At 34.5% G+C, this 12,387-nt stretch overlaps 1 long non-coding RNA gene across 1 annotated transcript; it reads right to left on the bottom strand.

Annotated features, from left to right (window-relative positions):
* Nucleotides 1–10,412: 10,412 nt before the first annotated feature.
* Nucleotides 10,413–10,881, bottom strand: LOC126880575 (uncharacterized). Its single transcript, XR_007696638.1, has 2 exons — nt 10,615–10,881; nt 10,413–10,554 (listed from the first exon to the last, which is right to left on the bottom strand). It is a non-coding gene; the product is annotated as an uncharacterized LOC126880575 (long non-coding RNA).
* Nucleotides 10,882–12,387: the final 1,506 nt, after the last annotated feature.

The raw sequence follows: 12,387 nt of genomic DNA, 5'->3' as shown, positions 1-12,387 counted from the left end.
AAGAGATCGAGGACCTTCAAAAAAGATACGATCTATTTAATCTACAAAAGAAAGTAAAAGAAATGGCAGGTCTAAGAAAACAAAATCTCATTGGTGCACTTCTGGATAGACACGGGATTACTATAACACAAACCGATGAGAAAGTACAACGCTGGGCAGAATACATAGATGAACTGTTCGATGATGAAAGAGAAGACCTGGAAAACATAGAACTTACTTCAGAAGAAATAGGTCCAGATATCACAAAAGAAGAAATAGCACACGCATTAAAAACAATGAAGAACGGAAAAAGCCCAGGGACTGACATGCTTCCTATCGAATTAATAAAAATTATAGATGAACAGTACATTGATGTTCTAGTTATACTTTTGAACCAACTTTATAGCTCAGGCGTATTACCCAAAGAATGGTTAACGTCGATCTTTGTTTGTCTCCCCAAAAAGAAAAACGCAAGAGAATGCGCCGATTACCGCACCATCAGCTTGATGTCCCATGTGCTGAAGTTGCTATTGAAAGTCATCCATAACCGAATATATCATAAATTGGACATAGATATTAATGATACACAATTTGGGTTTCGCAAAGGCCTAGGAACGCGTGAAGCTCTTTTCTCACTTAATATCCTAATACAAACGTGCCTAAACGTCAATCAAGATATATAAGGTGTGGCATTAGTGTGACAAAGTCCAATTACTCGTTTGTCGTAAGAGATACGAAAAAAAGTTATTTAGGTAAAAGTTGGGACACATGTAGTGTCATATTTTAAAAATATTTTCAAATATACAGGGGCGACCGTATTGACAGAGTGACACAAACTTATGTTTTTTTAAATGGAACACCCTGTATATTTTTACATTTTTAGATTCACCTCGATGTTTCCTTTCTTAATATATGGTTTTGTAATATTATACGAGGTAGTTTAAAAGTTAATTAAGTTTTTTTGTTAATTTCGTAGCAAAATCTACACCCTGTAGAATTGTAGTGATTTGACATCAAATTTTCTATTTACATTCAAACGATTTTTAGTATAGTCTACTACTGTTAATCATTAATAGTATAGCGAAATGTTTAATTTTAGTATACAGGGTGGGTCGAAACTCGGAATGAGTATTTTCTGAGTTTTCTTAAATGGAACACCCTGTATTTTAGTATTGTAATGAAATTACATTTTATGGTACTTTTTTATTTCTTAAGCATTCCCTATACCTAAGTGCTTTAATTTGTAAGTTATTCGTCATTCTTTAAGCAAACATTAATTGCAACAAAAATTACGTAAAATTTCATTAAGTAGCCGTGAAAATATCCAATCAAAAGTAATTTTTCGAAAAAAAAAAAATACATAATAATCTAGCCTGATCCTTAATTTATTAATATTGGATGAGATATCTAAATAGATTCGTAGTTAAGGTTGTTGGTGCTTAAAATATGAATCAAACATACAAAATTCTGCCTAGTTGGCTATGACACAAAATTTGCTTAAACATTTGACATTATGCTATTTATATAGTTCCAGTTGATTTGATACCATTACTAATATTAATTTTTCTAATGAGGAATGGATTAAAATGGCTTTGTGCTGGGAGAGTATAACAAAAATGAGCTACTTGCAATAAAAATTTATCATCAGCAATTCCCTGATAGACGACAACCAAAAAGAGAAACTTTTGAAAGTATACTAAAACGGTTTCAACAGACTAGATACTTAGATTGTAAGAACGGTTGTACTAATATGCAGATCCTCAGTGACACTAAGGATTACATTTAATTGCTGTTTTCTTCACTTACAATAGTTTTTATTCGAGCAGATTTATCATAATCTAAGTGATCAGTCCGTTGAAACCGTTCTAGTATATTTTTAAACGTTTCTCTTCTTAGTTGTCGTCTATCAGGGAATTTCTGATGAAAAATTCTTATTGCTAGTAGCACATTTTTGTTATATTCCACTAGCACCAAAATCTTATTAATCAGTTTCTCATAAGAAAAATACATATTAGTAATGGTAACAAAGCAACTGGATCTATAAAAATAGTATAATGTCAAATTTTTAAGGAAATTTAGTGTCATAGCCGACTAGGTAGAATATTGTATGTTTTTATTTATATTTTGCGCACCAACAACCTTAACTACTAATTTATTTGGATATTTCATCCAATAGTACTAAATTAAGGATCAGACTAGATTATGATGTATTTTCTTTTCCAAAAATTATTTTTGATTAAATATTTTCACAGCCACCTAATAAAATTTCACGTAATTTTTCTTACAATTAATGTTTGGCTTAAAGAATCACGAATAACTTACAAATTAAAGCACTTAGGTATAGGGAACGCTTAAGAAATAAAAAAGTATCATAAAATATCATTTCATTACAATACTTAAATATAGGGTGTTCCATTTAAGAAAACTCAGAAAATACTCATTCCGAGTTTCGACCCACCCTGTATACTAAGATTAAACATTTCGCTATACTGTTAATGTTTAACAATAGCAGACTATATTAAAAATCGTTTGAACATAAAATAACAATTTCATGTCAAATCACTAAAATTCTACAGGGTGTAGATTTTGCTAAGAAATTAACAAAAAAACGTAATTAACTTTTAAACTACCTCGTATAATATTACAAAACCATATATTTTAAGAAAGGAAACATCGAGGAGAATCCAAAAATGTAAAAATATACAGGGTGTTCCATTAAAAAAACATAAGTTTGTGTCACCCTGTCAATACGGACGACCCTGTATATTTGAAAATATTTTTAAATTATGGTACTATGTGTGCCCCAACTTTTACTAAATAACTTTTTTTCGTATCTCTTACGACAAATGAGTAATTGGACTTTGTCACTAATGCCCCACCCTGTATATGTCTGTTTTATTGACTATAATAAAGCTTTCGATAAAGTACGACATGAACAATTAATGAATGTCCTGAAATTAAAGAAGATAGACTACAATGAACTCAGGATCATATCTAATTTATATTATAAGCAGCGAGCAAAAGTACGTGTTAACGAAGAGTTGTCAGAGGAAATTGAAATTAGACGTGGGGTGAGACAGCGATGCGTATTGTCGCGTTCTCTTTAATGTCTACTCGGCATTAAAACAAGCTCTTGAGGGTGAAACAGCTGGAATAAAGGTGAACGGAGTTCCCATTAACAACATTAGATATGCGGATGAGACTGTCGTCTTAGCCGAAAATATTGAAGATCTTCAAAAACTAGTTAACAGAATAGCGACATATGGCCAAGAATACGGTCTAACAATGAATATCAAGAAGACAAAATTTATGAGAATATCTAAAACTAAAAGAAATAACGAGAATTTCCTCATAAACGGAACCAACGTCGAACGAGTAGACCAATATGGAAAAATGATCAACTCCACAAATGATTACTTCCAGGACATTAAAATTAGAATAGAAAAGGTTACAGCGAATTTTAACAAAATGAGAAAAGTGCTCTGCACAAGAGATCTAAGGCTAGACCTAAGAGTAAGGTTGGCTAGGCACTACGTTTTCTCGACTCTGTTTTATGGAATGGAAGCTTGGACCTTAAATGCGGCATCAATGAAAAAACTGTAATCATTCGAGATGTGGATATACAGAATAATTCTAAAAATATCATGGACAGAACACGTCAAAAACAAAGAGATTCTGAGAAAGATGAATAAAGAAATGGAAGTCTTAAATACAATCAAAACCAGAAAATTGGAATATCTCGGGCATATTACACGTGGAGAGAGATATAACTACTTGCTCCAACTCATTATGCAGGGAAAGATTCAAGGAAAAAGAAGCACAGGAAGACGCAGAATGTCGTGGCTGCGCAACCTGAGAGAATGGTACGGATGTACATCAAACGAACTTTTCAGAGCAGCCGTCTCCAAAGTCCTAATAGCTATGATGATTACCGACCTCCGTCGCGGAGATGGCACTTGAAGAAGATAGTACTGTTGGTCGAATTATTGTTCAGTTTGTACTGAGAAACCATTACTGAATGGAAGGAATATTAAGTAAATTAGCAGATTGCTGCAGAGACAAACTTTGATCCCAGCGTGGAAGAGTGAGAGGAGTGTAAATATAAAAGCACAAACTACTGCTTCACGCAATCTTTGTTCAAGACAAAAACAAGAGAGGTTGTTGAGGACAGAACGTAGAGTCTTGCGTAGATGTAACTATGAGCACTGGCGATATCCCTCAAACGAAATCCATAACATCTCGAACACCCCTAAAATCACCGAGAGAATAAACTCTCTGAACAGGAACTTCACAATCAAAGTAATCAACGGCCCCCCTTCCGACACACAAGAATCTCTCAAATGTTCCTGTTCATCTTCCGGCCACGTACTCCACCGAAAGCCCAAACGCAAAAAGATTCATGTACCGTCCGCTCTAATGCAAACATGCATTGACGAACTCGCGGTGGAGTACGAAAACATCCTTGAGGCTACCCCGTTAGCCTACCGTACCCACCTCTAACATTTCCTCTTCCCTACCCCGAACAGGGAGAAGTTGGTTTTTTGCGGTTTCCCAACTTCATTGCACAATTATACCTGTTCGTCCCAAGAAAATAGCCGCAACTATTTTCTCCACTCGAACGCACACTGTCCACGCTGCGCTCAAAGCCACCTCCTGACCGCCGACGAGGGACGCAGGTTCGCCTGTCGTTGTACAATGGTTTCTAGGGAGACTGGTCGAGAGCAAAGCACGGACAGTACACGTAAATGTCTATGGAACCAACAACAATCCATCAAACTTTCTTCTCTGTTGACTTCTTAGCCTTCTGGACACCACCGTCCGGCATAACCCAGGATCCAAGAACACCAGGACACGGCGCTTGCCCCAGTGTGTTTTTCGGACTGTTTGCTTTTGCTGCCAACACAATACATTCACCTCAAACCCTGAAGAGGACAAAATCCTAAACGGGGAAGCACATTGAACGCATTTCTTCTGAACATTATCCAGACAAGCAAATCAAACAATGTAGACTTCACGCAATTCCATAAGGGACACGGGTCATTTAGTGCATACGTTCGGAGGATAGAAAAGGCAATAGATGGTAGTTGCTTGGACTGCAGAATAAGCGACAGCAGAAAACTTGTTTTCGAATGCTAAGTGACAAAAGAGCGGAGTTATATGCAAAAGTAGGACAAGGGCGGATCCAGGACCGATTTTCGGGAGGGGCCATGAACGTTTTTTGGGGAGAAGTACCAGAGGGTCTGGGGGTAATTTTTAAAAATTAGGGCTTAAATGGTGAGTTCTAAGGCACTTTTCACACACTTTTGAGGTCCATAAAGACATTCAAAACTTAACGTTATTAAAGTATTATTAAAGTCAGTAGGTACGGATTCCTACACATTTCTTCGGATCCAAGTGCAGTTCTTTCAATAAGTTTAATACTATTTTTCCAATGCTTCTCCTGGCAGGCCTTCTTTTTCCCCTCTTCCTTGATTTTCACTAATTATTTTTATGTTCTCATAAGCGTCAATGAACGTGACAAAGTCTTCACGAATGTTGTTATTGTGAATGTATCTCAAATTTATTGAAAGCTGTTCCATGTGGGATAGGTACGTCGTCGTAGACCAGTAAAGATCTGTTTTTAGGTGGATGTGAGAGGTGGCATTCAGATTTTTGCGGATAAAATTAGGTGATAACTTCGTTAATAATAATTGATTTATGCTCCTTCTCAAATAAGCCCGGAACATTAATAAAAAAAATAAAATATTTAAAAATTTCAAAAAATTTCGTTTTTTTTTCTACTTTTTTTGCTTATAACTTAAAAACTATTCATTTTAGAACAAAGTACTATAGGAATAAAACAAAGATAATTAAATTTTCTATCAGATGCGATTGGCTAAAAATGTCTTAATTTATCACCCTTGCTTCAAAATAGCAATAAACATCAAATAAGGGGGCAAAACAAGCCTGTCTTTATTCAATGATTTTCCATCACTTAAGTTACACTTGGAACCTTCCTAATTCGCTTAGAAAATTTTTGTAATGTGCTAAAACCGTACACCAAATCTCATTAAAATTGACTTACTAGATTTTGCATAATAATTTTGCAATCTAAACTTTTTTTAAAAAATTAAAATTTTTTAAAATCTTGCACAACAAAAACTAGAGCATACAAAGATTTGTCAGTTTTTTTACATATATAGAAGTACTCTACCTATTTAATGCACTTTACATAATTGAAAACGGATTATTTAAGCAGCCTCAGCAATGTGTTAAAGTTATAAACAATTTTTTGGCTTATAAAGAAATTAGTGCTGTGGCCAGGAGGGGGTGCTACAGGCTCCTTTATTTAGATGGACTTACCCAAGTTTTTTATGTATTTTGACCCGTAGAACACGAATTTTTTGTTTAACAGTTGATCCGGATGTCGATAAGATTGTTATAAACAAAGAACTTGAGGAATTACATAATATCGATTTTTCGCAAAATAAAACATTTTTTTTTTGTATTTCTTGGGTAATTTTAAGGAAAAATGTTCTTACAAGTTTTTTCATAGGATGCATAGTTTTCGAGATAAACGCGGTGGAACTTTCAAAATGTCGAGAAATTGCAAATTTTGAACGCGAATAACGTTTGATTAAAAAATAAAATAGCAATTCTGCTGACAGCATTTGAAAGTTTAAGTCAAATTATACCGGTTTTAATTATTTGCATTGCTAAAAATTAATTTTTTATTATTTAACAAAGCTATTTTTTTATAAGCTAAAAAACTGTTTATAAATTTAAAACACTGCTGGGGCCCCTTAAATAATCCCATTTTAATTCTGTAAAGTGTATTAGATAGGTACAGCACTTCTTTATATGTAAAAAAATTAGCCAACTTCTAAATGGTCTACTTTTTGTTCAGAAAGATTTTAAAAAATTTGAACTTTTTTAAAAATATTTAGATTGCAAATTTATTATGCAAAATTTATTAGGTCGATTTTAATGAAATTTGGTACACGATTTAAGTATGTTACAAAGAATTTTCTACTACTAAGGTTCTAAGTGCCACCAAAGTGGTTAAAAAATATTGAATAACAACATACTTATTTTACCCCCTTATTTTGTATTTATTCCTATATTGCGGAAAAGGTAATATCTTAAGACATTTTTTACCAGTCGTATATCATACAAAATTCAATTATCTTTATTTTATTTCTCTACGACTTTGTTCCAAAACGAATCGTTTTAAAGTTATAAGCGAAGAAAGAAGAAAAAAAATCGATGTTTTTGGAAATTTTTAAATTTTTTAAATTTATTTATTAATGTTCCGGGCATATTTGAGAAGGAGCATAAGTCAATTATTATTACTGAAGGTGTCACCTAACTTTATCTGCAAAAATCCGAATGCCACCTCTCACATCCAAAAATAGACGTTTTTTCGCAGATCCTTACTGGTCTATCGGTCGTTTCGTCAAATATGACAGAGTAATAATTTGCACTCTGAACCTGATTCATAATTTGTTCAATTATTTCTCCACAACATGTTATCAATTTATTTTGAATGGTGCTAATTTTTTTTTAAATTCTCGGAGGGGGCCATGGCCCCCATGGCCCCCTGCCTGGATCCGCCCTTGAAGTAGGAGCTTTTGAACACACAATTTTATGACCGTAGCGGAAACGAGGGAAAATGACTTTACAAAAGTAGTGAAGGCTGTGACAAAAATCGTTAAAAGAGGAGAGATTTTATAAATTAAGAGATAACAGGGGTACCTAAATATAAAGAACAAAGAGAAAATAAGAAAAAAGAAGGGAAAGGGTGACTGCGCGCGCGAAAGAACGATCTTGAAAGACATGCCATGAGCGTAAGCTGAGAGTGGTTTTACTTGGTAAGCTGGGTACCATGAATGTATCAGGGTACAGGATCCCCAATGGGGGAATCGAGTTGCGATGTACTCCATCTATTCTGAATCCAACTCACGTCAGGTATGATCCACCTGGTATGCTTTTTAGAAAGTTTTCACTCTCACACAAAAAGACTACAATACTGATTCGGGTTATTCTTTTTTCTAACGTGTGTTCACTTTAATCAACATCTTTGATCTCCTTCGCAGTAATCAAAGTTAGTCTCTCTCGTTGATTAATTGGTAAGGCTAATTCCTGCTCTACTTCTTGAACTTGGTCATTGTCGTGTGGCTTGAAGACTTGAGTTAGATGTTCAGCCAATAAATCAGCTTTTTCTTTGTTGCTTTTTGCCCATGGTCCTGGTGGTATTGAGTTTTTCCTTATTGGAGGTGAAGTATTTATCGGTTTATTTTTGTTTTTGATTGGTTTCCAGATAGAGTTATCTTGACGAGAAAGGTTTGATACATAGTTTTCAAATGAGTTGTTTCTCATCTGTTCTAGTGCTGTTTTTAATTTTCTAGTTTTGTTATTATAAATTGTCCTGTCATTTGGTCTGTGAGTTCTTTGCCAGATTGATCTGGCTTTTCGTTTTTCTGCTACCAGTCTTTTTATTTCAAAAGGAATGTTGGTTGAAATTCTTTTTTGTCCAGGTTGAGGGGTAGACTGTTTTGCAGCATTTTGAAGTAAATTTTGAAGTAAATTTTGCCTTTAGACAGTTTGGAACAGAATTCAGTCAGTGAAGTATAATTTAGTGTTCTGCGTTGCTCAATATCACCTTTCCAAATGACTTCTGTCAATTTAATAAATTAATCTTGTCAAAATTTTTGCTCTGATACTACAAAAATTTAAAAGTGAATCATGAGCTGCTGTCCTCCATGTAATGTACCAAATTCTTGTTCACCCTGCAGCCCCTGCTCTACGAGTTGCGACGTGTGTTGTTGTACTCCTTGCCCCCCATTACCTGCCATACCATATCCTGTTTTTGCACCGCCATGTACCATCACGTATATTGTAACTCCTTGTTGTCCGGCAGTAGATCCATGTGCCTGTATGCCAACATGTACAACTTGCTGTACATCTTGCTGATAATGGTGTGGTTCTAGTTGTAAATCTTGGATTTTTATACAAGGTTTTCATTATATGTAACATGTCAATATTTGTAACCCATACTTTAAAAGAAATTAAAAATAATATTTTGATATGGTTTTATTTATACACTCATATGTTCCTTATCACCTTATCTTAGGTTCCGTCGGGTTCCGAGGCTTTATATCGGTTCTTTGAGCCTTGCTTTCTTTTACAATTATCATCATCATCAGTAGCTCGACAACCCTTTTTGGGTCCTGGCTTGTTCTAGGATTTTCCGCCATTCTGTTCTGTTCCTGGCTTTGTTCTTCCAGTGGGTAATCCAAGTGTTTTCAGATCTTGTTCCACTTGTTCCATGTATCTAAGTTTGGGTCTTCCCTTTGACCTTCTCCCTACTGGTGTTGGCCTCATTATATGTTTTGGTGTTTCGGTCTCCAACATCCGTTAAACATGGCCCATCCAGCGCAGACGTCCGATCTTTTGGATGTTATGACGTCGGTTCGTTGTATACTGCGTATAGTTCAAAATTATATCTTCTGCGCCATACGTCATTTTCTTTCACCCCCTTATATATGTGTCTGAGGATTTTTCGTTCAAACGTACCTAATAAGTTCTCATCGCTTTTCGACAGTGTCCATGTCTCTAATCCATATATAAAGACAGTTTTATAAGGGTTTTGTATATTTTGAATTTGGTTTTTTTCTTGATGCTGTTAGATCTTAGATGTGTAATAAGTCCATTATATGTTTTATTAGCAATATGTATTCTTCTCTTAACTTCTTCGCTGACATTGTTATCTGGGCTTACTTAGTTTCTTTTACAATAGGTAGGATGCTAATCTGGCCCATCAACCCTCCTCTTTTTATCCGGGCTGGGGACCGGCTGTGAGTGTGAACGCGACTTCTGAGCTACTCAATCTCTGTTGAGAAAATAAAAAAGCAGGAAGCAAGGTGGAGAAGACAATATGATTTCTAACTCTATAGACTCTTTGATGATGCAGATATCATAAAAACTATGAAAATAAGGAAGAAGAGGGAGACCTCAGATGCGATGGAAGGACGATATTGTAAAAGCTGCAGAAACTAACTGGAAAAGCGCAGCCAAGGACAGACGAAAATGGAAAGATTTGGGGAAGGCCTATGTCCAAAGTTGGATAGAAATGGGCTAAAAAAGAATGAAAATAAACCGTCTAAGATGGGTGGGCCATGTAATAGGGATGGATGAAAGTGATTCTGCTAAATTAACTATGCTAAATAGGTCGGTCGAAAGAAGAAGGGACAACCTAAATTCATATATTTGGACGATTTGTAGGAGTATTTAAGGGAGATTGGAGTAAGAGGATGGAGAAGACAGACATTCGACAGGGAAGTATGGAAAAATGCTTTGATCAATGCTCACAAAGGGTTGTAGCGCCAACTGATGATTGCGATAATCACATGCTGTATTGTTATATTTTTAACAGATAAATGTAAAATCGAAGCAAGGAATAAAAAATTTATTAATTAAACTTTTACATTTTATATTTACTCATACAATACATTATTTTTGTTGCACAATTTTTGACATTTATATTTTTTCTGGAAGTTTCTTTTTCTTCACCTGCGACGCTTTTTAAAAGCATATCTGAAACAAACACCTGAATATATAACGTGCTTTTTTGCAATGTAATCGATATGAACTTACACAGTAACAATTTGAAATGGTTCTAGCAACGTCCAGAACAATTCTTGGGGGGACAACAAGGTGGACTCAATACAAAAGGTAGTGTATTCACGGGCTGATATAGAATTTGAAACGGTAAAGTTGGCAAACAGTAAGGGATATAACTTAATTTGTAGTTAACCATTTTTATAACACTTAAATTTATAAAATATGCGGGAACGTATATAGTAAATGGATGTACTAAAATTTTGATATTTACTGATTCAAAAAATTTTGACGTAAGTATTGTATCCAAGGGAAAATAAACAAAAGACATTCTTTGATGAATGAATATACTTCTTCTTCTTCTTTTAGTTTCATGGCCTCCACCTCTTAGGTACTTGGCCAGCCCTCGTATTTGACTTTAATTGGAAGGGAATCCTCTTTTCAAAGGGTCTGGATTTTTCCACATTCCCTTCTTTAAATTCATTGTGATATCATTTTCAAAAAACTATTTTATATTTTAATTTGAAATATTGTTAAAAATTGATTGATCTTTCTTAAGGTTTGGTCATTAATATTATGTAGGAGATTTTGTATTGAAATGGGGGTTGGACTTCCTATATTAACAAGTTCCTGATACAGGTCAAATTTATTTGTTTTGTTAAATGGGCATTCAAGTAACATATGAGTTATACTTCCAATTTGTCCACATTCACAAAAAGGAGTATCACTACAATTGATTTTAAACAAAAAATGGTCTGGTGTATGACAATGGCCCGTTCGCATTCTAATATAATTGATGTCAAGTGCCTTCGATCCACAAAAATGTGAATTTGTGGAACCAAGGGTTTATAGAAAAATCACTTTGTGATATATAAAAAAAATATCGTAATATTTATAGATAGGTGCTGACAATAGCTATAAATTTCTTCTTCTTTTGTATTCTATGGTCTATTACAGTACGCCTTAGAGCGAAATTTCTTTATTAATTTTTTTTTTGTGTAACATTGTAACAGTATCAATGTAACATTAACATTGTTTTCAGCAATCTTAAACATTATCTTGTCCTATATTTAAATGAATGGGTATTTAAGGAAGCTTTAGACGGTTGTGCGAAAGGAGTATTAATAAATGGTGAATGGTTGAATAACATTAGAGATGCATATGACATCATAGTTTTTGCCGATAATCTGAATGATTTACATCAGCAACAGATACGGACTATGAGCTCTTAACATAAAGAAGACCAAATATTTATGACAATTACTAAAAAACCAAGACTAAACACTCAACTTAAAATCAATCAACATAATATCGAATGAGTTGAGCAATATACATATCTGGGCACGAATTTATATAGCCAATGGGACCACTCAACAGAAATTAAACAGCGAATAATAAAAGCAAAAGCAGCATACGTTAGAATGAGACCCATTTTCAACAGTCGAGATATTTCATTAAATACAAAATACCGTCTGTTGAAATGCTACATATTCATCGTTATGCTCTACGGAATGGGAGCGTGGACACTAACTGTTGCATCTATGAATCGGCTCGAAGCTTTCGAAATGTGTGTTATAGGCGCATCTTAAATATATCCTGGGTTGACCGAATTACTAATGTGGAAATGTCCTAGTGTTACTAATGTCCTGCGTAAAATGGGGAAAGAGTGTGAAATTTTTATAACCATCAAAACAAAAACATTAGAATATCTAGGACATGTACGGAGAAATCAAGAACGTTACGGCCTTCTCCAACTGATTCTCCAAGGGAAGGGAAATGGTAAAAGATGACTGGGAAGATGACGCATTT

This window comes from Diabrotica virgifera, chromosome 2 (assembly GCF_917563875.1).
Source record: "Diabrotica virgifera virgifera chromosome 2, PGI_DIABVI_V3a".
Taxonomy (NCBI): domain Eukaryota; kingdom Metazoa; phylum Arthropoda; class Insecta; order Coleoptera; family Chrysomelidae; genus Diabrotica; species Diabrotica virgifera.
The sequence above is the reverse complement of the archived record's forward strand: the minus strand, read 5'-3'. Positions and strand labels throughout refer to the sequence as shown.